Consider the following 12,260-nt stretch of genomic DNA (forward strand, 5'->3'; position numbering starts at 1 on the left):
ATGACTCTTTTTATTAGTCCCCGTTCGGACGCAGTCCGAAAACGGGGACTTATGTTTTGCCCTGTGTGCGTCCGTGCGTCCGTGCGTCCGTGATCACCTGTATCTTGAACATGCATGGACCGATTAAGTTCAAACTTCACTCATACATCACACCTTATATGGGACATGTGCACATGCATTTTTTTCATGATCCGATTAACGATAGCCGAATAGCGGCCATTTTAAGGCCGAAAATGCATCAAAATCGCACATTTTCACCATTCCGGACCCGGATCTCAGTTATGCATGGACGGATTTTGTTCAAATTTGGTACATACATTAAACATAATAGGACCTTGATGCACGTCATTTTTTTTTTTGGATCGGGTTCGAAATGGCCGACTGGCGGCCATTTTGTTTTAAAGAATTCAGTTCTGGATCCGTATCCGAGACATGTCTGGATTGATCAAGTTCAAACTTCACACACACAAGGTACATCATATCACAAATATGTATGTGCATTTGTTTCATGATCTCATTAACGATAGCCAAATAGCGGCCATTTTAAGGCTGAAAATGCATCAAAATCGCACATTTTCACCATTCCGGACCCGGATCTCAGTTATGCATGGACGGATTTTGTTCAAATTTGGTACATACATTAAACATAATAGGACCTTGATGCACGTCATTTTTTTTTTTGGATCGGGTTCGAAATGGCCGACTGGCGGCCATTTTGTTTTAAAGAATTCAGTTCTGGATCCGTATCTGAGACATGCTTGGATTGATCGAGTTCAAACTTCACACACACAAGGTACATCATGTCACAAATATGTATGTGCATTTGTTTCATGATCTCATTAACGATAGCCAAATGGGGGCCGCTTTAAGGCCGAAAATGCATTGAAATCGCACATTTTCACCATTCCGGACCCGGATCTCAGTTATGCATGGACGGATTTTGTTCAAATTTGGTACATACATTAAACATAATAGGACCTTGATGCACGTCATTTTTTTTTTTGGATCGGGTTCGAAATGGCCGACTGGCGGCCATTTTGTTTTAAAGAATTCAGTTCTGGATCCGTATCTGAGACATGCTTGGATTGATCGAGTTCAAACTTCACACACACAAGGTACATCATGTCACAAATATGTATGTGCATTTGTTTCATGATCTCATTAACGATAGCCAAATAGCGGCCATTTTAAGGCCGAAAATGCATCAAAATCGCACATTTTCACCATTCCGGACCCGGATCTCAGTTATGCATGGACGGATTTTGTTCAAATTTGGTACATACATTAAACATAATAGGACCTTGATGCACGTCATTTTTTTTTTTGGATCGGGTTCGAAATGGCCGACTGGCGGCCATTTTGTTTTAAAGAATTCAGTTCTGGATCCGTATCTGAGACATGCTTGGATTGATCGAGTTCAAACTTCACACACACAAGGTACATCATGTCACAAATATGTATGTGCATTTGTTTCATGATCTCATTAACGATAGCCAAATGGCGGTCGCTTTAAGGCCGAAAATGCATTGAAATCGCACATTTTCACCATTCCGGACCTGGATCTCAGTTATGCATGGACGGATTTCATTCAAATTTGGTACATACATTAAACATAATAGGACCTTGATGCACGTCATTTTTTTTTCGGATCAAGTTCGAAATAGCCGACTGGCGGCCATTTTGTTTTAAAGAATTCAGTTCTGGATCCGTATCCGAGACATGTCTGGATTGATCAAGTTCAAACTTCACACACACAAGGTACATCATGTCACAAATATGTATGTGCATTTGTTTCATGATCTCATTAACGATAGCCAAATGGGGGCCGCTTTAAGGCCGAAAATGCATTGAAATCGCACATTTTCACCATTCCGGACCCGTATCTCAGTTATGCATGGATGGATTTTGTTCAAATTTGGTACATACATTAAACATAATAGGACCTTGATGCACGTCTTTTTTTTTTTTCGGATCAAATTCGAAATGGCCGACTGGCGGCCATTTTGTTAAAGAATTCAGTTCTGGATCCGTATCCAAGACATGTCTGGATTGATCAAGTTCAAACTTCACACACACATGGTACATCATGTCACAAATAGATATGTGCATTTGTTTCATGATCTGCTTAACAATAGCGGAATGATGGCCATTTTAAGGCCGAAAATGCATCAAAATCACATATTTTCACAATTCCAGAACCGGATCTCAGTCATGCATGGATGGATTTTGTTCAGATTTAGCACAATATGTTGTACATATGCAGGTGCATTTCGGTCATGATCTGCTTTGAATGTATATGTCACTCAAATATGAACGGAACGGGGACGTGTCATTGACAATGACTTGTTGTATGATGGTTTGGAAAAATGTACACCATATAAATATATAGTTTATTATTGTGACCTACTTAACTAGCTTATACATCACACTGTATCCCATAGTTTATTATTGTGACCTACTTAACTAGCTTATACATCACACTGTATCCCATAGTTTATTATTGTGACCTACTTAACTAGCTTATACATCACACTGTATCCCATAGTTTATTATTGTGACCTACTTAACTAGCTTATACATCACACTGTATTCCATAGTTTATTATTGTGACCTATTTAACTAGCTTATACATCACACTGTATCCCATAGTTTATTATTTTGACCTATTTAACTAGCTTATACATCACACTGTATCCCATAGTTTATTATTGTGACCTACTTAACTAGCTTATACATCACACTGTATCCCATAGTTTATTATTGTGACCTATTTAACTAGCTTATACATCACACTGTATCCCATAGTTTATTATTGTGACCTACTTAACTAGCTTATACATCACACTGTACGTATCCCATAGTTTATTATTGTGACCTATTTAACTAGCTTATACATCACACTGTATCCCATAGTTTATTATTGTGACCTACTTAACTAGCTTATACATCACACTGTATCCCTTAGTTTATTATTGTGACCTACTTAACTAGCTTATACATCACACTGTATCCCATAGTTTATTATTGTGACCTATTTAACTAGCTAATACATCACACTGTATCCCATAGTTTATTATTGTGACCTACTTAACTAGCTTATACATCACACTGTATCCCATAGTTTATTATTGTGACCTACTTAACTAGCTTATACATCACACTGTATCCCATAGTTTATTATTGTGACCTACTTAACTAGCTTATACATCACACTGTATCCCATAGTTTGTTATTGTGACCTACTTAACTAGCTTATACATCACACTGTATCCCATAGTTTATTATTGTGACCTACTTAACTAGCTTATACATCACACTGTATCCCATAGTTTATTATTGTGACCTACTTAACTAGCTTATACATCACACTGTATCCCATAGTTTATTATTGTGACCTACTTAACTAGCTTATACATCACACTGTATCCCATAGTTTATTATTTTGACCTATTTAACTAGCTTATACATCACACTGTATCCCATAGTTTATTATTGTGACCTACTTAACTAGCTTATACATCACACTGTATCCCATAGTTTATTATTGTGACCTATTTAACTAGCTTATACATCACACTGTATCCCATAGTTTATTATTGTGACCTACTTAACTAGCTTATACATCACACTGTATCCCTTAGTTTATTATTGTGACCTACTTAACTAGCTTATACATCACACTGTATCCCATAGTTTATTATTGTGACCTACTTAACTAGCTTATACATCACACTGTATCCCATAGTTTATTATTGTGACCTATTTAACTAGCTTATACATCACACTGTATCCCATAGTTTATTATTGTGACCTACTTAACTAGCTTATACATCACACTGTACGTATCCCATAGTTTATTATTGTGACCTATTTAACTAGCTTATACATCACACTGTATCCCATAGTTTATTATTGTGACCTACTTAACTAGCTTATACATCACACTGTGTCCCACAGTTTATTATTGTGACCTATTTAACTAGCTTATACATCACACTATAAAAAAACTGTAAATTGCATTCTCCTACATTTGTGGAGCTTTTTCTTTAGAGGTCATTGTGTTGTTTGGATTGATGTTTCCATTAATAATAATACTAGTATTTGATCTAGCAGTGGTGATCTAGCACCTTTCTACTATAAAGGTACAACCGATCTTTTCTCATTCAACTGCAATGTTTGGTTACAAGGAAGACCTTTCTTCCCAACTCACCCTTCCCTTTACAGTATATTTGGCTTTCTTTGTTATTATTTTTATTTTTTTAGTGTAGGTTTTATAGTATGATTGTACATTTTTCTTCACAGGGATGTATTTACCCCAAGCTAGGGGAAACTTCTGTTGGTATGGTGGTTGTGCTGGCATACAGCCTCAAGCCTACATATTTAACAGGTCATTGTTAATGATATAGTCCCCGTTGGAATTACGGGAAATGTTATTCATGCCAAAAAGAAAGTTACGAATCAAAAGCATAGTAATTTAGAGTGAACAAATGGTTGTCTAGTATCAACAGAAATTAGATGTATTAAATTACTCGAAATATATGGTGCAGTTTTTGTATCAAAACTGAATTTCCTTTGTCTGGGCCCATGTACAAAGATATAGTAGTATGGTCAAAAAGCAAGATTGCAGGCAATCAGCCATCTTTGACCCGATTGTGAAACTATGAACAAGTATTCTAACATGTGTAATTTGAAGGAAAAAAACATGTCAACAATACATTTTGAAAAAACAAGATGGCTGCCAGTTGGTCATTTTGGATTTGAACATTAAACAAATCATCAAAGACATGTATTTCAACATATACAATGTTTGAATTGAATTTGAACAAAAATCGACAAACCTGTCGAAGACACCACATTTTTTAAAAAAAATGATGACGGATGCCAGTCGACCATCTTTAATCTAATTATAAAACAAATTTGCGTGGACCTGTTATCTAAAACGTATATTCTATGTACCTAATTTGAACAAAAAATGACAAAGAATGCATGAGATACCACATTGTCAAAAAAATTAAATGGCTACCAGTCAGCCATCTTTGATCCGTTCACAAAACGAATCATTATAGACATGTGTCCTAAGATGTATAAAGTATGTACCAAATTTGAGAAAAAACTGACAAAGCATGTATAAGATACCGCATTTTCAAAAAAACAAAATGTCTGCCAGTCGGCCATCTTTGATCTGATCGCAAAACGAATCATTACGGATATGTATCCTAAGATGTAGAATGTATGTACCAAATTTTAGCAAAAACTGACAAAACATGTATAATATACCATATATTGGATTGAATCTGTAAACCACTGCATTTGCCTATGTCCCAGTTAGGTAAAGTACTAGGCACACGCAAAGAATGTACAGAGGGTTCTGAAATACGACTATGGACGGACGAACGGAGGCCGAATTATAAGTCCCTGTTTCGAACGCGGACTAATAAAGCTGGCAGTCCCTGATTGCCCAAACTTATATCTTGGTATCGTGTGTATTTTTATAGGTTTTTAAGTCATATATATTATTTCATTCAACATCACACTGATTCAAGAAAGAATTACACTGAAGATGATTTGGTGAATAAGATTCTTTTTCTCATTAACATATTTATATTGTATGTCGGGCAAGTCTTGCAACAAGTTTTGGATGAGAGGCTTCTTGATACTTTTGCAATTATTCATTAGATCAGTAAAATTTGGCTGAATTTCAGTGTTATTATAAAAAAAAGTGAGTATGTAATAAGAATATAGAGCGTTAAAATTAATGATGACATTGAACATGTATATCTCGTATTTTATATATTCAACATGCAACACTCATAAAGGTGCCAGTAAAATTGTGTATGTGGTACGTACACAGTATCATACAATAAGAGTTGAGCTAATTGATTAGAACGTCAATTGTGTATATATAGTTATAATACATGTACATGTACTATGCTTACACTTAGCAGGGGGTCACACGTTGTCATGCACCATTCAAGGGGGAGATCTGCAAATTTTATGCAAATGTTTTTGTATGGTCATATATTTTTATGTACTGGACTTTCAAAAAACACCGACCTACCCCCTGTACTTTCTGTCCAGTCCCTAACTTAATTATATTATAAAACCATTCTAAAATCCATTTGATGTATTGCCGAAAAATGAGGTGACAAAATACATAAAGATAGCCATTTTGAATGTTAATTACACAAAATGCCCAAAAGGAGCCAGGTTTGAATATCGTCTGAATATATCGATTAGGACGTAGTGGTTGTACACATTTCAAAAAAAAAACTTATGCTATATGCATTTGTGCATCTTGAGTATGTGTGATTCGCCTGTGCCAAATTGTTCGGATACATTCACAGAGCGTGAATATAGACAAAATGACCATCAAATCGACTTATTTGATTGTATCACAAAACGACGCAAACTACGGTATGGTACTTGTGTGAACTCTGTCGGCCTTCTTGTTCGAATCTCTAAAAATATTTTATTACGTCCATCACTAGCCCAATACAAAATTTGAATGAAATCGCGCTGCTAAACTCCGGAAAACGTTTCTGGACACGTTTAAGTATCCAAATTTAGCAACTTGACCAGACTGTGAAATGAATTGTGGCAGAAATCGGGTTTAATTGAAAATAAGGCGGGCACATTTAAATATTACTACATCACGCAGTCGGTCTGACGGCAGGTGGAGCACAGAACTGAAATTTGCAGAGGCTGCTGGGAAGTATGTTGACGTTTATGACATAAAAGTAACAAGAGTTACGTAAGGAATCAACTGTTGCAATTCAATTACATTGACATACTAAGTTTATAAATGTTATAATGATCACCTGACATGGATCAGTAAGTTATTAAACACGTGACTTGCGTTACTTAACATAATCATTGTCGTAATAAATTACTCATTACAGATCGTTAATTTGTTTTGTAAACCAACTCGTTAACGGTGTGATGATGATACATGTACATGCCAGGCATCATCAGGATTGCAATTATCATGCATATTTAACTATGTATCAAATCTATTGGCAAATTGCTTTTGATATTAAAAATGAACTAACAATTTTGTTTTTAAAACCAACTACTAGTAGTTATAAAAAGACAATTGGAAAATAAATAATTACAAAGTATGAGTCACACATGACAATTGACACACAATATTAATGACCAACCTAACAGTGTTACGTCGGTGACTGTGGATGACATTGGAATACAGAGGATTGGTGTAATGAAAGATTCAACATGTTTAGCTTATGATTTACGCAATTTTCGACAAACGAAAATGTAACTGAACACTAGAGAATGGTAAACATTTCTATTAAAGTGGTGTTTCAATATTTTAATACTCAAAAATGTCAAAAAAAAAGTTGGACCAAACAATTGTGCAGTCGAGTCGAGTTCATTAAAAAGATTTCCCTTGTTCGTGAAAAAAAGATGAGCTATATGTCTATCTAAGTCTAAGTATACATACTTCATACGTAGGTAGGCGCTACATGTCTATCTAAGTCTAAGTATACATACTTCATACGTAGGTAGGCGCTGCATGTCTATCTAAGTCTAAGTGTACATACTTCATACGTAGGCAGGCGCTACATGTCTATCTAAGTCTAAGTATGTACATATTTCATACGTAGGTAGGCGCTACATGTCTATCTAAGTATGTACATATTTCATATGTAAGTAGGCGCTACATGTCTATCTAAGTCTAAGTAAGTACATATTTCATACGTAGGTAGGCGCTGCATGTCTATCTAAGTCTAAATGTACATACTTCATACGTAGGTAGGCGCTACATGTCTATCTAAGTCTAAGTATGTACATATTTCATACGTAGGTAGGCGCTACATGTCTATCTAAGTCTAAGTATGTACATATTTCATACGTAGGTAAGCGTTGCATGTCTATCTAAGTCTAAGTGTACATACTTCATACGTAGGCAGGCGCTACATGTCTATCTAAGTCTAAGTATACATACTTCATACGTAGGTAGGCGCTACATGTCTATCTAAGTCTAAGTATGTACATATTTCATATGTAGGTAGGCACTACATGTCTATCTAAGTCTAAGTATGTACATATTTCATACGTAGGTAGGCGCTGCATGTCTATCTAAGTCTAAGTGTACCTACTTCATACGTAGGCAGGCGCTACATGTCTATCTAAGTCTAAGTATGTACATATTTCATACGTAGGTAGGCGCTACATGTCTATCTAAGTCTAAGTGTACATACTTCATACGTAGGCAGGCGCTACATGTCTATCTAAGTCTAAGTATGTACATACTTCATACGTAGGCAGGCGCTGCATGTCTAAGTCTAAGTATACATACTTCATACGTAGGCAGGTGCTACATGTCTATCTAAGTCTAAGTATACATACTTCATACGTAGGCAGGCGCTACATGTCTATCTAAGTCTAAGTGTACATACTTCATACGTAGGTAGTTAGGCGCTACATGTCTATCTAAGTCTAAGTATGTCATCACTTCAGAGAATCAAATGAAAAGACCACAAACTCAACACCACAACAAGCTACAAGACGGACCACGTGCACCCAAAGACAGTAGACGAAATACCTCAAAGAACAAACACATTGAGACCCTGCTTACCTGCATCATGAACATTATTGACAATTAATAGCAATGAACATTATTGACAATTAATAGCAATGAACATTATTGACAATTAATAGCAATGAACATAGCAATCAACTAAAGCATTGACCTATAACCAGGTATATTAGTACGCACTGAATTTTATTCCTTTATTACTTATATCATTTTTTTTTCTTTTTTTCCCCCTTCCCCTATCTAGCTATTTAACATGACTTTTTCTTCAGCAAAGAAAACTTGTCTTACATTTTCAACTTGGAATATTCATGGTAGTTTAGTTAAAAAAAAATAATGACCCATGCTTTATAGCTAGAATTAGTACTTCAGATTGTTTCAGCCTAGTAGAAACTAAAACAGATAGAGACTGATCACTCAAATTTAACAATCCCCAAATACTCATATTTCCACTCTTTCAGGAGTAAAAAACATAAAAGGGCCCGCTCCAATTCTGGAGGAATTGTCTTTTATTACAAAAAAATCTATTCAAATGGCATATAACAATTACCAAGTAGTAGTGAAGATTTTATCTGGGCTCGTTTAGACAAAGATTTCTTCAACCTTGACGAAAACATTTTCCTTTGCTCACTTTACTTAATTAAGTCCACAACACTCCAGCATCTTTGATTGGAAAGAATCAGACTTTTTTCAACTGTTGGAAAAAGACATTAGTAAATATTCAAAATTTGGCTCAGTAGTTCTAACGGGGGACTTCAATGCACGGACCAAAAGTGAAAAAGATGTGGCAATTTTTGACAATTCAATATTCGTTTCTACAAATACAGACAATTCCTTCAAAAAACGAGCCTCTTAAGAACCAATATGGCAATAAACTTTTTGATCTATGTATTGCCACAGACACTGTCATAGGGGATCTTACTGGTAAATATACATGTTACCAGAGTCAGGGTAGTAGCATTGTAGATTATACAATAGTTAGTAGAAATTTATTTAAAAATATTTCTTTATTTTATGTACATCCTTTTGAATTTAACCTTGTCAGATCACTGCCAGATATCTTACCACATTCAAACAAATGCCTTGCTAAAAATCTCTATCACTGATATGTTGCATACAGGTTCCCCAAAAACTTTAAAACAGCAAAAATGCATATATATTTGGAACGAGAAATCAAAATTTCTTTTTAATGAAGCACTACATTGCAAAGATATGTGTAACTTAATCAATAACTTTAATTTAACTGATTTTGATAACTCTCAACAGGCAGTCGATACAGCCACAGATCTTCTCTCGAATATTTACCATGCTGCAGCCCGTAAAAGTTTAACAAAACATAAGGTAAAGACAAAAAACCCAAAACATAAGAATAAGAAAAATAACCCTAAGTGGTACACTTGTGAATTGACTAAGCTCAAGAAATAAGTTCATAAAATGTCAATTAAATTATCATCTAATCCGTACAACAAACAGCTCAGATCTGAATGCTATAATATGAAGCGAAAATATAAACAGCTTGTAAAAAAGAAGAGGCGAGAATACAAGAATAATATACTAACTAAACTAGACACAATGAGTAACTCGCGTCCTGTAGAATATTGGAATTTAATAAATAAACTAAAGGGAGGACAAGAAAATAAGTTATGTGATAACATTAATGCTGAAAAGTTGTATGAACATTTTAAGATACTTCAATACAGATGAAATCCCATTTGACGACAACCTAAAAATAGAAACTGACAGCCTAAAAATTACACCTATTACCATTCTGGACCAAAATATCTCTCAATTAGAAATTCAAACTGCAATCAGTGCTTTAAAGAATAGAAAATCTCCCGGTGAAGATAGCATAACAAATGAAATGATTAAAACTGGTAGAAATGTCCTGATAAAGCCTCTACAAAAACTGTTTAACCATATCCTCAACAGTGGTCACTTTCCTAGTGCCTGGAATATGGGTATTATCACGCCAATCTTTAAAAAGGGGGAGCGAGCTGACTCAGAAATTATTGAGGAATTACACTTCTAAATAGTCTGAGTAAACTCTTCACCTCTGTACTAAAAGAGAGACTTACTAAACATATCAATGAAAATAACATTATAATGAAAGAACAGATTGGCTTCATGCCAAAATTCAGAACAGCTGATCATATCTTTGTACTTAAACAGTTACTGAGTAAGTATTTAAAAAGTAAAAAGCGAATCTTTGCATGTTTCATTGACTTTAAAAAGGCTTTTGATTCAATCTGGCACCAAGGCTTACTTTACAAACTCCGTAAAAACAACCTCTCTGGTACATTCTACAATATCATAGAATCAATCTATCAAAACTCTCTTGGTTGTGTCAAAACAAAAACAGGGCTTACACCCTCTTTCTCAGTAAACAGAGGGATTAGACAGAGAGATAACCTGAGCCCACTTTTATTCAATTTATATGTTAATGACATCAAATACCACATTGAATCATCACAAAATAACCCACCAACTCTTTTAACTAACCAACTATCTTGTTTACTGTATGCAGATGACCTATTACTACTTTCAGAATCAAAACATGGTCTCCAAAATGCCATTGATTCTGTAGGAATATATTGCAAACAGTGGAAGCTGGATGTCAATGCATCAAAATCAAAAATAATAATTTTCAACAAATCTGGGAAAATGCTATCAAAAAACAAATTTAAAATAAATGGACAAGAATTGGAAAACGTAACATCATATACCTATTTAGGACTAAAAATAAATTCTTCAGGTAAACTCAGCAAAGCACAGGAAGATCTTGAACACAAAGCAACAAAAGCACTATTCAAAATGAAACAACTATTATACTCAGAAAATAACATCCCAATAAAAACACACCTGAAACTATTTGACAGCATAATCAAACCAGTCCTACTCTATTGCAGTGAAGTATGGGCTCGTGATTGCATACTACAATCCAAAGATCTTCATAATAATATGCTTCCTATGGAGAAGCTACACACCAAATTCTGTAAATATGTGTTACAAGTTAACTGTAAAGCTAGTAATTTAGCATGTCTATTAGAACTTGGTAGGTATCCCCTACTTCTAACGAGCATAAAGCACTTAATAAATTATTGGCAAAAAATTAAAAATAAAAATGAAAATACTCTAGTTCATGAAGCATATCAACTTGGAATGGAGCTTGACAAAAACAATACATCTAACTGGGTAACTGGTGTGAAAAGCATACTAAAATATGTAAATGAAAACAATGTGTGGGAGAACCAACATCTGCATAATGCTGCCTTTATAACAAAAAAGGTTATGGACAATCTCCGAAAAATATTCAAAATTAACAGTCAAGAAAAAATGCAGGATGACAACAAAGGAAAAAACCAAAAAAAAACAAATTGCGCACATACAGAATGTTAAAAAATGACTGCTCATATGAGGAGTATCTTTCAGTAATAAAAGACTCTAAACATAGATCAGCACTAACAAAACTAAGAATTAGTGCTCATGTTCTACAAATAGAAATGAGTCGCTACAATAAAATAGATGCATGCAAAAGGAAATGCCGTGTGTGTGACCTAGACGAAATTGAAGATGAAAAACATTTTCTGCTTAACTGCAAATTATATGAAAATGAAAGAAACCAACTAAACACTAAGTCAAAAATGTCACTCCCAAACACGACAGATGAAGAAAAAATGATAGCTATGATGAACAACAATGAAAATAA

The sequence above is a fragment of the Saccoglossus kowalevskii genome, chromosome 9 (assembly GCF_978046115.1).
Source record: "Saccoglossus kowalevskii chromosome 9, keSacKowa6.1, whole genome shotgun sequence".
NCBI classification, from domain to species: Eukaryota; Metazoa; Hemichordata; class Enteropneusta; family Harrimaniidae; genus Saccoglossus; species Saccoglossus kowalevskii.